This window comes from Amia ocellicauda, chromosome 2 (genome assembly GCF_036373705.1).
Source record: "Amia ocellicauda isolate fAmiCal2 chromosome 2, fAmiCal2.hap1, whole genome shotgun sequence".
NCBI classification, from domain to species: Eukaryota; Metazoa; Chordata; class Actinopteri; order Amiiformes; family Amiidae; genus Amia; species Amia ocellicauda.
In genome coordinates this window covers 5,503,278-5,523,004 of record NC_089851.1, presented here as the reverse complement: position 1 = coordinate 5,523,004, position 19,727 = coordinate 5,503,278, and the positions used below count along the sequence as shown (strand labels likewise).

The window sequence follows — 19,727 nt, the reverse complement described above, 5'->3', positions numbered from 1 at the left end:
ATAAGCAATGTGTAAAATAGTGTGGTGTGCACATTTATTAGAATAGCTTCATATTATTCATGCAAATATAGATTTAAATTAAAAATGGACACTGGCTTTGCCTCTCTTGTCAGTTTGTTTTTTCTTGTATCTGAATAGGATTCAAAGTTAATGCAAATATCAGACCCAGGAATAAACCGACACATTGTTCTTGCATTATTTGTGCTTACTAATTTGCAAATAATAAACTATCATTTGTAAATGTGCACTCTGCAATTGCTGTGCATAGATCTGGAAATGTGTTGAAACCATGGAAAATAGAGTGAGACATTCGTGTCTGGTTAGTGGCTAGACCAAATCAAAACTTTGACCTCCCCTTGAATCACAAAACCTGTATGGTGTCACCATTTACATTATTGTCAGAAGCCACTTTCAACTACTAAATTTGTGATTTGTGGGTGGGTCACGGTTTTGATTTAAACTCACTCTAGGTCCAGTGTCCAGTTGGGGGGTGGGGCGGGTGTTCTGTAGAAAGTATTTTGAGAAATAAGTTTGTAATCAACAACAGCACTTTGGTATAAAGTATTGTATGACAAAATAACACAATAAAGGTACTCTATTATTAGTCTTTTCTGTGACTTTGCAGCATCCTTCTAAACATGTTTTTACAAACACATTACATCTTTTAAACTGAGATTGCACACATTCAGCCTCTACATAAAATATTCATTTGTTATGCTTTCGATGAACTGTGGGATGTGAAATATGTGCTGTAAAATAAAGTGTGGTCAAATGAATTACTGCACGATCATCAATCAGCAGTCATGCTAAATCAATCTTCTCAGAAAAAATAATTTAGATCTGTGGTCTTCAGCCCTTCTATCGTTATTCCTGAAGCTTCCTTAATAGTTTCCTGATTGTACACATCAGACATATGCATTACTGGTGATGTTAAGCCTGTACAGTTGACAAGTGGACTGTGCTGGAAGAGGTCTTAGGAATTCTGGACATGGAGGTTGGAGAATGGAGATCTAGTTCTCAAGGTTAGAGAAGGTAAGTCCTTTTGACCTGATATTGGGGTGCATAAGCCACCAAATCTAGATCATTTTATATGAGCAACTGAAATGATGTCATAGTAGCCAACAATTTGTGTTATTATTCTGGGTGTGTAAAACATATAAAGTTCACTACCTGAGTAATAATGATAGCCAGTCACCTTGTTTTTAAACGAGAGCACTAGTGGACGGTGCTCACATTAAAACGCTTGTCAGTGCAGATATATCAGACGCTGCTTCAAATGTGTACATGGAGAAGAGCCATAAATCAACTGAGAAATCTCACACGGCTTCCGTGCTTGGCAGCAGGCACACTGTGTGCAATTTAGGTCTGTCTGGATAATCTGCATGTGTGTTTGCATCCCTCTTTGGATACCATTTCCAATTTTTTTTGAACTAATCTACAAATTGGATGTTATCAAAGTTATTAAAGTACTTATATATGTATGTGGGCATACTGTATGCACTTAGAGTTGCAGATATATTCTCGAGATTAGGCTTCGCTCTACAGCCTGTGTCTGCTGGTATAATTGCCTGTTTGGGTCTCATTGTACTAGATGTAGGAGCTAATTGTCTAGTTTCCGTCAGCTTGCTTTGTAGTTGCCTGACAATTAGTGTTTTACACAGACGTCTTTAATACTTTGTCTTCCTGGTGCTGTGTTGTTGTTGTTTTTAATGTGTTTATTTGTTGTCTTCAGGGCTGGGTCAGGTACTGATTGTCTCATTTGTCTAGTATTGATCTGACTGTGCGTCTGTATTGTATCAGATCCTTGTGTTAAGAGAGCCGGTTAATGGGGAAGTCACACCCTTGTTTGGTATTTCTACAAACCTCCCAGTGGGATCATTGAAATAGCCTCTGCATTTGTGGCAGAAAAGGATGAAAACAAACTCCAAATTCCAAATGTATTAAACACACACACACACCTACAATTGATTATAATTTCTGCAAATTACTAAGAAAGGGAGGAAAATGCTTCAGATAGTTCACTTTCTGGTGCCTAAATGAAATCAAGGCCCACGTTAAGATTAAAGCAAAGGCTGCCTTGGTTAGATGGGGGACGTCAGAACTAGGAACAGCTTGAAAGAGGAGCTTCCTGCAAACTTAGAGATCCTCACTGTGTGTGTGTGCGGGCGTGTTTGGGGGTTGTGTGATAAGTAGGTAAGATATATGGGACAACAGGTGCAGACAGTGGCTGTTCATCTCCAACCGCCTACTTGACGTGAACGCCATGTCTGCTTTCATGCATGAACCCAATTCTAACGCAACAGGAGAAGCCATTGAGGGCAGCGCCAGCAGAGGGAGCCATACGTTCAGCTTTGACAGACATTCACCCACCCATAGGCGAAACCTAACGTGACAAGCTGTTGTTTTTCTAAACGTGTACACTTTCCTTTCATTTCTTTATTTAGGGAAAAATACACAAACAACTTTTTTGACCAGGGATAAACGAAGTGTCACGTTTCGGTTCTGCCCGGTGTGAATATGGCATTTAAACGTTCTTAAATAAATTAAAATAGCCCCAATAATAATAATAATAATAATAATAATAATAATAATAATAATAATAATAATAATAATGATTAGTATGCCTAATAATAACTCGCACATTTATAAACATACTGCTTCCTCTTGTTATTTTAAGTGTGACATGGCTGTTACTTTCTGTTACCATCTCTACCCTTGTAATAAACACTGCTGTCTGCTTGTCAGCTATTGTGGACCCACTAAATGTCAACAGCACCCTCAAAAGCATATATCTTAACTAAATGAAGCACTGCAGCCAACAGCAATGCCATGTCCTCGCAGCAGCTGTCCCTGTGACAATCATTTAAAGCCTGCGCGGATTAGGGGCTTCACAATGAAAAAGGGGTTTCATCAATTACGTGGCTTGAGAAGAGGTCCCTATCAACTGGGTCTGGTTCTGCCCTTCTGATAACGCGGTTATTATTTTATAGGCATTGCTGACAACTCAACTACAACAACGACAAGCCCAGAGCAGCAGCAGCAGCAATAATAATAATAATAATAATAATAATAATAATAATAATAATAATAATAATAATAGGTAATGCTAGGGCCGTTGAGCTGTGGCAGGAGGCGTTACCTCGCAAACATCTGACTTCCTCACTTCGCAGCTCAAGGGCAACCAAAAGGTTCAGATGCTTTTTCGGAAAGGGCTTTGCAGAGGACGAGTTGCTTTAAAACAAATGCTTTCAATACACTGTGCTTCTTCTTCCACCCCCCCTGGGCTCCATTAACAGCTGTAAGGAACTGGGAGGAGATCCTTGAGAGGCACAATTGAGTGCATGTGTCAGAGTCCATCAGTACTGGAGACGGGCTACAGGAGATCAATGCACCAACTCACAGCAGGACCAGGATCTCCAGCACAACTAGCAATGCGCCTCAGACAAGGGATTTAACAACTCACGCTGTGGACTGGTCCAATCTGCACCCGCGGCTGGCAGGACACAGAGAAGTCCAATAAACAAGTTGACCGATAGACAGTTTATTTCATCCTGTCTCCCCAAAACCAAGTTGTAAAGGATGGTCGTTTTTTTTTTCTAATGAAGAATAGTCGTCATGGCTACGACTGGGGGCATTTCTACAGCTCTATGGAAATTTAAAATCCATTGAAATACCGGGTTGGCTCTGGATGCAATGCAAATCAAGGAGTTTCACATGTAAGTACTGGCCTCTCTCACTTTTCCACAGTGGACATTATAGTTTTGAAAGTAGCCTGCAGAAGCGTGGCTGAAGCGCCATCAACAAGTCTTATTTGCGGGTGTTATGTAAATATAAATATCTGATAGTGAAATATATATTTCATTCGACCAACTATAGCTTCCAGGGGAAAGTTTGCATTGAACTATGTCGATCTGTGTTCAATGGCTAGAACTGAACCCAGATCAAAGTCATTCCTAATCCTTTTAAATGGTTCTGTGATTTTCGTTTCATTAGCATAATTAATCCTGTTAATTGTGGCACCTGGCTGGACGTGTTTCAATTTTGATGAAATGAAGATCGAAACATACGGAGTAATCTAGGTAGATGTATATTTAGCCAAATCGGAGTGAAAAATACAACTTTGACAAACACTTAAAAACACAACGTTCAAACATACATAGCCATAGTTTTATATATATATATATATATATATATATATATATATATATATATATGTGTGTGTGTGTGTGTGTGTGTGTGTGCTTATGTTTGGTAGCATAGACAACATGCCTTAGAATAGTCGACAATATTAATTTCGATGTTGTTGTTTCTGACAGGGGGCTGTAACATGTAATAGCCCCTTAAGCCTTGTTCCGTCTCATGTATCATACGGTGTGTAGAAAATCATGCATGCAACCAGGGAATAGATGCATCTTAGCAATCATGTTCAGTACCATCCCTAAGGTGATTATTTTTGTAGAGAAAATGCTATGATATAGCATAAGTCGAAATCCAATAGGCGAAACACCTAGAATTGAAGGCAAGAGCTGTAGCAAACTATAAAACCGTATCAGTAGAATTCGTAGAACTCACAACGACAGAAATGTGGATTATAATCCCAGTCTTTGTATTGATAGAAATGGAAAACAAGGCTGTAGACACAAGTCTGCGCGTGTTCTCACACATTGTGCGCCGTGTTAGTAAAATAAGACATTTTCATTCAAAGTGAATGTCCTGTGCCCTAATGTGTATTATGATAAAACAAAGGACAACAGGTGCTTCCCGGGCACGCATAGCGCCGGACTGCCCCAGAGCTCGCTGCTGCTGCTGGTGAGTGCCGTGCGCTGCACAGAAAGTGACATTTAAAAGTCACAAGAGCTGCACAACAGCAAGAGCCCGAGCGGCCCGCAGCCTCTGAAACGCGGTGCTGCTTTTAGGATTTTCACCCCTAAAGGCTGCTGTCCTGCTGGCCAAGGTGCTGAAACCCACACTGTCTCACTCACATTGCGCACCATTCTTTGCAATTTTGTTTCACTCCAGATTGCGCACTTTTGCAATTTTAGTTTCACTGCAGATTGCGCACTTTTGCAATTTTTGTTTCATTCCAGATTGCACACCTTTGCACTTCTCTCTCACTACAGGTTGCGCATGTTGGGGTCCCTCGGTTACACGGTTTGCATGAATTACGAGTTTACTTTTTAAGCATTGCCTTGGTTGGTGAACGGCAGCAGGTGAACAGTTTGTGTGGCTGTTTATTTGTGTGTTTGTTTTTCCGAAATCTAATCTGAAGTTTATACTGCCATTTTTGTTATTTCAGGTCTTTATGATTTGATACAAAAATATGTATTGATATATTGATATTATTGATTTATTTATTGACGTTATGTATGCTTTCCTGATTGTAGGTATTATTATTATTATTATTATTATTATTATTAATATTAATAATAATAATTGCCAGTTACAAATAGAAGTAGCCTATGTAGAAAATATCCTCAGGACTGAACGTTTTTCTTGTTTTTTAAACTGTTATATAACAGCTATAGGCTTAGTTCTTTTTGGCACACAATTATTTAGGTATTTGTTTATTTGTTTGGTTTTATTTTTTACTATTTACACTTAAAAACAAAAACAATGACAACATTATTATTATTATTATTATTATTATTATTACTACTACTACTACTACTTGTAATCTAAATATACAGAACATAGTGTAGGGGAATTCCCAATATACATGTTTCTTTACTACTAGTATATAATGAAAGGCAGATTTATAATGCTAATGTATAATTATTAATAATGAAAACAGATTTTATAACACAGAAAACCATTTGTTTTAATTGTTTTAAGCGTTTTAGGAAGTCTTTTGCATAATCAAGGCAGCTATGTTCTCTACAATGGTTATTTTTTCTTTATTTATTTGTGGACTGATGGTATACCAAGGTATACACCATAAGGATTAAAATATCCTCTGGGTAACTTGTAGGGGAAGGCTTTATCTTTACACTGATGTGTTGGTTTCACCTAAACCTCCACGAAAGGATCAACTTGGCATGAAATCAAATACAAAAACGAGTTCAGCAGCAGAAATAGACTCCAGAAGATGATTAGGAATTAACTGACAAACAAGATAATGATACAATTACAAAGTATGTAAGAGAATACCTGGAGAATATAGGTGTTTTAGATAACAAGGAGAAAAATCTTGTTGAGAAAATAGATGGGTTTAATGACAGTATGGTCTCTCTGGTGCATTTCAAATTCTTTTGAGACGGTTAATACGTTTCCATATGACTCAGTTGTTTACACTGACCGTTCCTTCCTTAGTCATTAAATGTATTTGTCTGTGCTGTGGCTCCTTGGCGTGCTGGGCACAGTTAGCCGGGCTCTGGGCCAACGGGCCTGGTGGTTAGGGTGCCATCCATCACCTTTGTAATCTGACTTGTTGGTGTTGCACTGTTCTGATTGTGTCACGCTGTGATGTGACACTACTTTAGCTCATTGTATTTGCATGTATTGATGTCCATATGCTTTACAAACTGAAGGTCTGAACTCGGCTGTCTGGTGTTATAACTAAAATAACAGATTTGTTTTTAATATCAGCTTTATTTTGCTTTAAATTAACTTTTCATGTTTCTCCTGTTACCCGATGAGCATTGCCACAAAACACACACACACACACACTTATGTATACACTATATACCAAACATATTGAGACAACTGACACAATACAAGACCATGTCATTAACAATGTATTTCATGCACTGTAGGCCCACACTCAGACGAAATGACGGCCACTATCTTTCTGATGGATAGCCACAGGGGCACTGCACAGACTAGCACAGCGTGGCATGCTGGTCTGTGTTGTCTCTTCCTGTTCCAGTCCATCAGGTGGTTTTCGCTGAGACTGAAGTCACAGCACTAAGCAGGCTGTAAGCAGCTTTGTGCATCAGTGCTGGCTTGTCAAACTGCGTGAAAAGTGGACTCACATTATCTAGTGAACGTCTTTTACAAAAGGATTTATAATTGTAAAACCTATAGGACACAGATGCACATTACATATTCGTTTTAAATCGAGAAATCAGTTTTTATGTCTTCATGTGTACATTAGCAGTCATTGTTGCGGTTGAAATGTAACTTTGAAAGACTTAATTGTGCTTCACAGCTGTGCGTTTGTTTATCATCCACCTATGAGAAAAGTGCTCATAAAGACTGGCAGGTTGAGAGAAATTAGATTAATGGCATCAATATAGCCACCCTGAAACCCTTTTAACGTTCTTTGCATGGAAACCAGGAGCTATGTGGTTGTAAGTGGAGCCTTTATTTGGATACAAGTCATGGTCTCTTGAAGAGGGAATTCTGAAGAGCTTGGCAGACGTATGCATGCTATGTGTCCAAACATGATGGATGACCTTTTGCATTTGTATAAAACTATCAAAACATTTGCTGGTGACAAAGGTATTGCGAGGAGAAATACAGCATGAGAGACACAGGGGGAATGTGATGTGTTTATTTTAAACATTGCCCTGGTTTCTTCTGCATGACTTTGATTTTAAAGTCAGGTTCTGTAGCAGAGTGGCAAACGCATTTAAAACCCCTGTCTTGATTCCCGGGCGACATACTAAACATTGTAGTTCAAGCGAGAATGGTGTGGGTGTTTCTGTGCAGTGTGATTGCAGGTTTTGATAGGTCAGAACAAGAGGGTTTATGACTGTGCCATGTAGTGGTGCCATTTCAATAAGACTTTCCTAATTATGTCATCTTTGTAATATAAATTATGTTGATACAGACCACAGACTCACAAACCGTACATTGCAAGGAGAAATACTGCTTTGGCAATGAAAGCTTTGACATTTACTGTAATTGTTGTTTACCAGAGGCAACATGCTGTTTTATTATTAAAGAAAACAGTTTAATGCAATCAAGAGGTCATTTTTTGTGATCACTGGTCTTTATGAAAAAGGGCATCAGCTGAAATGTGGTCATTGTTTCGTTTAGCTAAACTGTTCCCTGAAAATGACTCTTTCTCCTCCGTAGGGATGACACTTGATAGGACAAATAGATCATGTTAAACAGCTATATAATAATGATGGTGAATCGCACAGATAAGAAATTGCTGTAAATCTAATTTTATAAAGTAGAATGCCTCTCAAAACATCTGCTTAGCATAGACTTAATTAGACAAAACAATAAACCATATATATAAATCTATACAAACAAATCTATCTATCTATCAATATACATATATCAGTGACTATTCCTATTATACTCCCAGAGCGTGCACATCTTTAATATTTAAATACACAAAGCAGGAGTAGCCATTGAGTAAAGATCTCACTGTGTCGTGTTTACATGTGCTGATGAGAGATATAGAGTAGATGACATGGTGAGCTCCTCCTCAGACTTCACGCGATGACCTTGCTTGTGATTTCCTCTTTCATTTTGTGTGCGAGGCAAAACGTTACCCTGGGTTTTAATCACAGCCATTCCCACTAAACAGGTCAGCACTGGTGTAGACACACATGACCTTGGATTCATTATTTGCTTGCTGCTCATAATTTATTTGCGACAAGTGTCTTTATGACAGCTCTCAGCCTCTCTTTTGTCTGTGCACTTACAGCGCCGACTTACTAATATATTCTTAAGAGAGCCACTACATTTCCAAAACAGACGAGACTTGTAGGCACACATACTTTATTGTGAATTGCCTGTCGCACTGAGAGAGAAGCGATGTGTACTTGATTAGGCAAGAAAGTATCTATTGCCCACAGCCACTATGTAAAATCAGTGTGATAAGGAATGTTTTTCTCTCTCCCTTTTGATTAAAAACAAAACTTAATATAAAACAGTAGCCAGCAGATCAAATTTGAGGTAGTAAGAGAAAAATATTGGCACACATTCTGGGTGTTAGGAAAGTTATTATTTCTGGATTGACATTGCCTTTTATTATTATCATTGTTGTTGTTGTTGCTGTTGTTGTTATAAACTTCAGTTGTAAATTGGTTAAGACTTGTTCCCTCGGTGTTTGAAGCAGGCACTCCTGGAGAATGTTCTGGTTCCACTATGTTTACATTTCTCATTGTGTGCCAGTGTGTCCTGGCAGCTCGGCCGGGCTCTGGAAATGCTATATCCTCTCAATGTGTTTATTTGACTTGTCAGCAAAGGGGATAATTCAAACAAATCCAGAGACTGAAGTACCTTTTAAACGTATTATGTCGTAAACAGTTAGCCTTTTTCCTGGTGTATGACATTTTTATACTAGCTGGAATCATGTATGTACTTAATGCATAATGACCTGATTATTACAATTACTTTTTGACCTCAATATTAATAACTTCTACTGAGTTCCGTTTTGTACTATTAACAGTTATCATTTGTCTGGGAACTTTCACAAAATACAAAAGAAACTGACTACAAGTATTAATCATTTTTAATGTATTTAGCAATGTGAGATTTATATTTTTATTTTCTTGTTGGATAAGAGCAAAGTATTTGGATACGTTAACAGCTGCAGTTTCTGCATGTGTTGGATTATTACTCAAAACCATGGTAATTCTTTGTGTATCAGTTTGACTGATGCATAAGGTTTGGGGGGCGTTTCAAATCAGACTTCTAAAGCATGCTGTTATATTGTACATTCCCAATGAAAAACAGGCTGCTCAGCTGCTGTAGCCGTCTCTAGTCCGCTCTCTTCTGAACCATAATGATCCCCCTGTTTAAAATAAAGAGCACCATTAACTGCTGAACTAAGCATTCATCTCATAAGGAAGTGTTTTGACATTTGTCTCCAGTAACACTGAAGGAGGCAAATGAAGGATGACCTTGATCTGTTTTCCAGGACAGCCCTCAAATGTCAAAGGAGTTTGTCCTGGCCTCAGCTTAGTTATGTGCAAATTGTTATGAAGTAGCACTATGCATAGGGAATGCTTTACAAATAAATACATATTATTTTACAGAACACAACAAATGGTCATTATTTATATACAAAACCATGAAGTGAACAGGGTGCACATTTCGCTTTTGTGTATAAGTCATATTAAGTCTATCTGTGTGTTCAATTCCACCTCCAACCACCCCAACACAAATACAGATTAATAAATCAATATCACATAAACAAAGCAACTTCTGAACATAATTGTGAAGATAAAAATAACTAAAAATAGAAATATAATCATAGTGTATTATGTGGCATATTGTACAATTGTTACCTAAAATGTATTTCGTAAAAGCATCCATGTGAGAAATGTCATGCAAACTTCATAGTTGAGATTTTAGAATAATATTCACAATTAAAGAGTTCTCACCAGAGATTATTGTTATTCAATCGTTAAATAAAAATCCCACATCGTCAGCCTTTGGTCTTGTAAAGTGATTGATATCAGTAGCCTTTATAGTTCACTGGTTTTCATTTATGCCATTGTAGCTCAACTCCACTGCTAAGCAGGTCCTCCGACTTTTGAACCTCTCCTGGGGGGGCTGTGAGCCCCCGATTTCTTTGCAAAGCACGTCATTCGATTCGTCTCAGTCCCCTCTATATACCCCGTGTGTTTGTTTTCTCGAAAAACCCCCTGGTCTCAAATTTGCATCCATTAATTTTGTTCAGGAGAAGATGCTTGCACTACCACAATGTGACAACATGTTGAAATCAGTTATGTCTACTTGTGTAGAGAATTACTGTTTATCCATACAAACAGAGTGGTATTCAACATCATTTGGCCATATTGACAACCTTATTCCAATTATTTTAAGGAGGAAAGTATACTTAAACCATCTGCTTATGCATAAATAAATATAATTGCTCTTAACAAAAACTGCAAGAAGAGAGTTACATCATGGAACACTAACTGCAAAGAACAATGGAATAAAATACAGAAAGAAAAAGGCTAGCTATATTAAAAAGTGCTCACAGTACAAAGATGAAAAAATTCTATAAGAGATTGATTGTCTAGAGTTCAGTTGATCTTTTCCTACCCATAACTCAACACGTTGCTATCTTCAATTCAGTGCACAAAGCTCTCCGTATGAAAAGAAAAGTGATGTTTGATTTTGTCAGGAAGGAAACAGATTACATAAGAAAAACAGACAAGAGATGGCCAAAATCACACGCTGTCGGCATAGAGAAATGTGGCGATGGCACCACGAGGGTCTGGAGTCGTTCTGACTCTGCACTAACTGACATAAAATAATGTAATGTCTAAATGAACAACATAATTATTTTGTTATACAACACTCACAGCATTATATTGGTTGTAAACCCACTGCCAAATTAAAAGTAGGGCTAGACCAACACAAAACTCTGACCTACCTGTGAAGCGCAAACCTCTTGCTCTGTCTTTTCTTTGTTTAATTTCGTTTTTTCAGAATTGATAAGCAGGTCATATTATCTGCCTGGACTCAGTTTATGGGGTGACCTCAACAGGGATTTGGGAAAAAATATTGCAACTAGTAAAATATGCTCTGGGAGAAGATTATCGCATACATTTTGTGACAGAATGTGTGAAGTATGTGCAGCTGTGATCACTAACAATATTGCATAGTATATGTTGATAAGAAATATTTGCATTAAAAGGACAGAAATACCCTGTGTTGCATTTTCTTTTGAGATGTACCCACTAAATTCAAATTTGTTCTTTCCAGCTGGTATATGAGTTAGATTTACAATGGACCTTGTCATATTCATTATAAAAAAATAGATACAAAAATATGACTTTTTTTAAAGAAAGTAATTTGACCATTTGTGCACTAGCGAAAGATTTAATTCTGCCACAACATCATGGGAAATAAAGTTCTTGTTCTTTTGAAAACCACTGCCATTAAAAGCGTTATAGTAGATAGATATAGATATATTATTATATGCAGACAGTTTTTCAAGAATAAAATACAAAAACATACAAATAACAACTTTAAAACAGGGTTAGTTCTGTGCAGACCTATTAACTAACTGCCATTACTTGCATACAGCCAATTCATGAACCACAGGCAACATTTAATCATAATGTTGTTGGTGTACATGTTTAAAAAGGATTAGTGAAATCCAACGACTTCCATAAATCTCATCAGAGCAGACATGATGCACATTTTTTTTTTTTTCTACATACAGTAACATCTTGCCATAAAAAAATGGATGAAACACAGACAATGCATTTACAGATCTCTTAGCATTAGCGATTTAGTTGATTTCGGGAGCTTTAAAAAGAAAAAGTGTGCTGATTCAAATGAAACAGACAGAAATGGAAAAATACATCAGATCAAGTGTAAATGTATTCCTTTTGTCCCTTTCCCCATTCAATCAATCCCATTAATTAACCAAGCTGGATTAATTGAAAACAGATTGTTCACCTCGGGGAAGAGAAAATGAACACATGCATCCAAATGTAAAGGTCTTACTAAAACTTCCCTTTGTGATAAGGCTTCAGTATCTACTGTGACAGTTCTATACAGTTATACTATATGGCATCACCTCTAAATTAAAAACTATAAATCAATGATATACTGTTATTAAAATGATATATTATTAAACTGGAGTTATCTGACCTTGGGCCAACACTTTACTGAGTAAATTATGATAATGTATACAACGTGCAAAATCCCTACCATTGACTATTACATGGTATATATAGATGATCTATATAAGATCAGGAAGCAAGTATATAAATGGCTGAGGACACCGTCTGGAGTAGAAATTATACAGTGACTTCCCAAACCATATAGGGTCAAATATGAATCACTGTAGCAGATTTACCAGTGTCCTGGATTCAGGGGTCTGCAGTGGAGGTGGATGCAATTTGCAACAGGTTGTAGTCCATTTCTAACTCAATAATTATATTAGAGTAACCCTCTCCGATACAGTGGAGCTGATAGCACAGCAAAAGTACTGCTTAGCCTGTGTGTAAATATGTGGGGGCAGAAAACACAAAAGATAGATGCAGATGCAACTCAAATAGCCAGTGGCTTTTACATTGAAAGAAAGAATGAAGGATTTAAAGAAAGAAAGAAAGAAAGAAAGAAAGAAAGAAAGAAAGAAAGAAAGAAAAGGAAAATGTTGCATTTTTTGTCTTCAGTCGGGATTTCAACAATCATGTGTTCATAACTACATTCAGTGTAAAGTGGGAAATCAGCACCAACAACAGTGCAAAAATGCATTATTTAAGTTTTTCTTGGACAAAACTGGAATTGTTACGATTGGTTTAATTTGCAAAACAAAACAGACCAAAACAAATATATCAGTCTATACTATACTATACTATAGGCATGTAATTTAAATAGAAGTACTTGTAGTACATTTTTGGTGCTTTACACAGGTCACATATTTCCTGCAAAAATAAATCTAAAAGGCATTTTCTACCTGATATATAAATGTTTTATTATTAGAGCACATCAGTCATGAGCAAATAGATAGCATATTTTATTAGTTTGGCCAATAACTCATTTAAGCTTAATGTGATTTAAAATGAAACTGTTCAGGTAATGAGAACGTGAACCATTAACTAAATGCTGCTAAAGCTGACGCTTCAATAAAGTTCTTACCTCACGGTGATTAACCTAGTATGGGTGACGGCGCTCATGGCCTGAGTGCGATGTAAGGAAATTCTGGTCGTGAAACAGTGATTATGCACAAATGATAAATTATATGATTTAATGTGATTTATGGTCCCACTGATGCTGAGGAGACACAATCAAGCCAAGTTTATAGACCAGCTTTAATAATCATTTTATAAAGGCCTTTAGGTTTAGCAAGTACACAGTTTTTGTCATTAAATCAGGAGTGGCCAATTCCTAGCGACTGAAAGCAGCAAGGTGTTAAGGTTTATATTCAGAATAATCTCTTACAGACCTAACCGAACAAATTACCTGCTTAAACGCTCCTAATGAGATGGTTCCCAGTCTTTAGAAATATCTTTTAACACTTATTTAGAAAGCCAATAGACGTATAGTGGCAAAGAGCTTCCCCTTCTTCTGCTAGGCTGAGAGGGTTGTGTAACATATGATGGTTTGATAAAGATCAGCGTTACTGTCACAGATTTGTAATGAACATATGAAAGATGGGGAGTTTTTGTGTTCGACTCCCCATCATTTAAACATCTGTAAGGCTCTTGGGCTGCAAAGCACTTGGACTGTCATTTAAAGAGCGATTGATCCTTGAACTATTAATCTGACTTTTCTATATTCTGAAATGGACTAAACAGACAACAATATCATTTATGGATCCCCCCAACCCACCCTCATACCTCTGAATTGTTTTATTGAGACATTGCATTTTAAAACTTCTACAAATGATCATCCGATATTATTACCCTGATTTGTTAACCCCCATGCGGCGACTCCGGGTCTGTTGTTCAAGAGGCCCAAACGACAGTTAAAAAGCTCTTATGCTTCCCAGTCAATATATTATCCGCATAGTTGATCTCTATTAATGTACGCTTTGAATGAAACGGAGTGTGACATGAAAGGTTCAGCGTGTTGCTGTTTTTTTCTCGTTCTCTCTTTTTGTGAGATAAGCAATGATAAAAGCAGAGCACTTTAGAAAGTGACTAGGATGTCTAAAAATATGGTCTCGCTATATGCTAAAGCGTATGAGTCAGAGAGTGGTTTGAAGCACAAAGCTCATTCACTTGTTCTCTTCCACATTCCCACACCGTTGTTGTCTTTTGAACTGACTGAACACTTAAAAATCATGCCCATTGTGATGTCTTCATTTGTTGCATAAAAGCTGCGAACATAATGTATTTCCCAGTCCAAAACCAGGAGCTACGTCTATGGACCACAGCCATGACAATAAAGTATTTGCATGGCTTCATATGAGTGGTGGTATTGCGTGGGGGGTCTTCTGAGGGGCTGAGTGGAGGCAGGGTCAGTTTGTACACATATATAGCATCTCAGAGTATGTATTTTAGTGCGACAGTGGCTACAGATACATAAGGATCAATGAGACTCCATAGAAAATGAGAGAGTGCTCTGATCTTCCACTTAACTCCTCAAAAAGGGCCTTGAGGAAACCACAAGTGCACTGTCTTGGGACATCGGCGAAAAGCACGAATACACACACACACACCACTCCCTGCTTGGAGACACTGAAATACCCGACGATCCCAGTCAAAGGTTAATACAATAAATCCTGCCGCCAGCGTGTCACTTGTTGCTTGAGCCCTATTGATTCCCGGCTTCATCACAATGAATCATCCTGCCCTGACACTTAAGAGACACATTATCGTACCATTAGATATTTATTACGTAGGAGGCGATTTCATTTATTTTTTATTTTAATCGCAAGCATTTTACTAGCGGCAACATGTTAATGAAATCAAATAGGGTTATATCAATCGCTCCGATAAAGACAACTTTGTCTGTTAGCTAATGACTGTGTCTGTATTAGTGTGAGGGAGGAGGAGAATAATATATATTTGTCTGCCTATCTGTATATCATATATTTCCTCATATTTAAATATATATATACCTAATAAAGGGGATATATTGAAATATATTAATATAGTAGAACCTTACTTTCTTTTTTCGATTGATACTTTAATGACAGGAGAGATAATAAGGCGTCAAGTGTCTTGTGGTCAATGTTACTTGGACTTCTCACCAGCACAGTCAATAGGTCGTAGCCACAGGTCAAACTCCCGGGCGGCCTGTATAATTGTACAACGCTGCTAAATCCAGTGTCATCTGTCAGCTCTCTGAGACTCTAAAGACATGGTGGAGCAAACTGAATTTGAGTTAAACGAATCTGCACGATTTATACTATTTCTGGAAGTGATTATTGGAAAATAGTGAACTTGGTTGTCAAAGAGATCCTTCCCAGTGTGAATTTCTGAAGGGTGCTCTGTGGGTCAGCATGACCTCTCGATTCGCATATTCAGACGCATATAATCTGCTGTTTGGAAGGAAGTGTTCACTGATGGAGCTGCATGATTTATTCCCCCCCTTGGGCAGTCTTGTGCCTTATATCTGGCTTTATTTAAACAGTTATAGTAATAATTGTTTAAAGAAAGACAGATCTGCCTTTAATGAAAAGGGACATGAAGTAATTACATTTAATTCTACTAAAATTAAATTTCTACTTTGGATTTTGTGTAATATATTCCTCTTGCACACGACACGCCTTCTGCAGTGTTTGCCCAGTGGTTGCATGACCGCAATGTTTCCCCAGAAGCTTAAACACATTGTTATGATTTTAATCTATTAGGATCCTGGAACGGGCATTTGAAAGAGCTTTTTTTTTTGTTTTTCACGACAACGAAAAACAGCACACATGTGTCCGTTCTACCCGTATCTGGCCTCTGCGAGTAGTTCCTGACGGTATCAACTAAAATAGAGGTTAACGTGCTTGTTTAAATTTATTTGTAGATCAAGCTGACATTGTAACTAAAGAAATGACCCACTTTTTAAAATTAAAAAGAGTAGGAGTATTTTGCACCAGGCTAAACATACAACGGGGCTTAAAGTAGCACTCTGCAAAATTACGGAGCGATTCTGCTTTTTTGATTATATTCTCTTCTCCACATTCCTCTCCTGGTGCAATACAAAATAAAATCAAAAACTCGACCCACCTACCACCTGCAAACTCCAATTCAAATGCTTGATGGTACGTCACACACAAACAATATTGATAACATTGTCCGACATTATTAACCACACAAGCTATTGTTAGCCCTAATTACTGCCCCTTGAACAGTAATGTCTTTCATGTGAGGTGATGTATGGGCGATGTTTGCTGAGGCAATGTTAGCAGGAGCATCTGTGAAGGTACAGTGCTGTGTTTAGCTCAGTGTTGTACCAGTTTTCCAGGAATGCACTTGCCAGCTCCAATCAAACCTCAACCCTTGCATTCAGAGGAGCCAGACTGCATTAGAGAGAGACTCATCCCAGCCTGTGTGTTACCTTTAGGCTTTATGCATATACAAAAGAAAGAGTTCTGCTTATCTCTTCTTGATTTAATATTCGTTTTACAGTTGTAGTGTATTGAAAGTAATATCAAGGAGAAAAATAAAAAACGTATACAGTTTGACCTGGAAGGATTGTCTATTCAGCTGTAATATAGGTCATCACTACACTGCCTTCATCAAAGTGATTATTTTGGTGTGGATTTGTCATAATTCCATGGTATCGTCGGGGTATAACAACACATCTCATTGACTTAATACCCTGTTCATTTCTATCGCTCTTGGGTAAGATCGTGGCTGATCTTTGCTTTTTGAATGAGTACTTTTCATAATTGTCGTCAAACTTTAAACATTAAATAAACTGCTTTAATGTTATTTTGGTTTTCTAGTTAATGGGTTAACTGTGAATATAGTTTGATTGTATTTGTACCTGCTACATAAACGAACTAAACAATAATTTGAACACCACTTGCCCAAAATCCGGTATGGGTAGGTCCATCAACTAAAAATTATGAAAGACAGTGCTTCTGACTAGTTATGTCAATGTTTAGTTATGTTAACTACATTTCTAGTTGACTGTCTAACACAAATCTGATATGTCTCCTCTCCCTTTCCTATCTGACTGGGAGTGCTGGTTAATTATGCATATTCGATCTATGTTGGCCTGTATTCATTTGATCAGGAAATGCTGTGAGATATTCAGCAGGTTTACTGACAGTCATTTATGTAATGCAAAAGCACAGCAATCTGAGTATTAAAATAAGTGCTGCCGTGTTTTCAAATGCAATAATCTGTTCAACACGACCAATTAAAATTAGAATTCCTCAGTGTACATTACAGAAATTGATTTAAGTCTGAAAGGACATCTCAGGGAAACATCAAGAGACGTTAACTCTATTTAAAATAGATCTTCCTGCTTCCCAAGGATTCATTCAATGTGAAAGGAATACTCTTTGGCATTAAATACCCTCTCAAATTGACATAACATACATGATGAGTAGGACCCTGCTTTATACATAGTATTTAGTCAGACATACTATGCAGTATTTAGAAGAAGCAGTGTTTAAAATGGCTTGACAAAGTGATTGTGATTATACTTTATTGCAATCAAGTTATCACTTTTGTTTTCTTCTTGATTTTCTATTGAAATGGAATATTCTAAAAAGAGCTCTCGTAGTTCTAAACCCAAGTTACCTTTAATAAAAAACCATGCAAATTCACATGAGACGGGCTGATCTTTAAGTCTGTGAAGTTTGTTCTCTTTGCTTTGAATAAAAGGCAAATGGGTTGTGTCTCAGCAATATGTAGATTTCCTGTGCATGCTTTTATTTGGATTTTTATCTTGTGTAATTATTGCTGGAGCTTTGTTGTTCTTGTAAATATCACAACATTTACAGCATTTCACTTTGTACTGACAAGGCACTTCATGATACACTATATACTAAAAGGTAAACAGACTTATACGAATAGAGGTCTAAACTTGGCACTTCTGATCTTACTGCTACTGTATGAAGGAAGACCACCTGAAAAGCGTATCCAATATCATTATTTTTGAATGATTTCATGTCTAATAATGCCATTACTGCTCTATTTTTACTCACAATAAGGTAACATCCATTGTAATGAGGAAAACGGAAAGTATACTTAATCTTTGTCATCTCCCCGAAATGAACAGTTGGCGCAGTCATTTGCACAAAGTACCTTTTGACTGGCATGCTGGGGGCTTGATAGCCATCCAAGTTTTGACATGCATATTAAGCGGGGACAGTGGCCTGCAGCGCTCTGGCACGCAGGCTGGCGTATTCCAGAGCCTTCTTGGGTGAAAGAAAAATCACTGTCGAGGATTAGCCAGTTGCTTCCATGTTTTCCTACTGCTAAGTCTTCCCAGTGTAATGTCCTGCCGTCCCACTACATGCTACCAGAAGGAATGAAAGAAATGACAAGAGAGTGTTCTGGATAGTGTAATCCAATAAAACACACTTGTAAGGTATGTACAAAACATTCCAGTGATTTTAACGGCCATTTCACTTCTTCTGTGTCGGTTGCTTTTAATATCGAATTATACAGTGAGGGAAAAAAGTATTTGATCCCCTGCTGATTTTGTACGTTTGCCCACTGACAAAGAAATGATCAGTCTATAATTTTAATGGTAGGTGTATTTTAACAGTGAGAGACAGAATAACAGCAAAACAATCCAGAAAAACGCATTTCAAAAAAGTTATAAATTGATTTGCATGTTAATGAGGGAAATAAGTATTTGATCCCCTATCAATCAGCAAGATTTCTGGCTCCCAGGTGTCTTTTATACAGGTAACGAGCTGAGATTAGGAGCACTCTCTTAAAGGGAGTGCTCCTAATCTCAGCTCGTTACCTGTATAAAAGACACCTGTCCACAGAAGCAATCAATCAATCAGATTCCAAACTCTCCACCATGGCCAAGACCAAAGAGCTGTCCAAGGATGTCAGGGACAAGATTGTAGACCTACACAAGGCTGGAATGGGCTACAAGACCATCGCCAAGCACCTTGGTGAGAAGGTGACAACAGTTGGTGCGATTATTCGCACATGGAAGAAATACAAAATAACTGTCAGTCTCCCTCGGTCTGGGGCTCCATGCAAGATCTCACCTCGTGGAGTTTCAATGATCATGAGAACGGTGAGGAATCAGCCCAGAACTACACGGGAGGATCTTGTTAATGATCTCAAGGCAGCTGGGACCATAGTCACCAAGAAAACAATTGGTAACACACTACGCCGTGAAGGAGTGAAATCCTGCAGCGTCCGCAAGGTCCCCCTGCTCAAGAAAGCACATGTACAGGCCTGAAGTTTGCCAATGAACATCTGAATGATTCAGAGGAG

The 19,727-nt window shown here is 37.7% G+C and overlaps 1 protein-coding gene across 1 annotated transcript in view; it reads left to right on the top strand.

The window, feature by feature from the left end:
* Nucleotides 1-2,914: 2,914 nt before the first annotated feature.
* Nucleotides 2,915-19,727, top strand: part of LOC136712267 (sodium channel protein type 1 subunit alpha-like) — a 31,208-nt gene continuing 14,395 nt past the window's right edge. The window contains exon 1 of the mRNA XM_066688729.1: nucleotides 2,915-3,716. The gene's annotated coding sequence lies outside the window, so the exon portion shown is untranslated. The remainder of the gene's footprint in view (nucleotides 3,717-19,727) is intronic.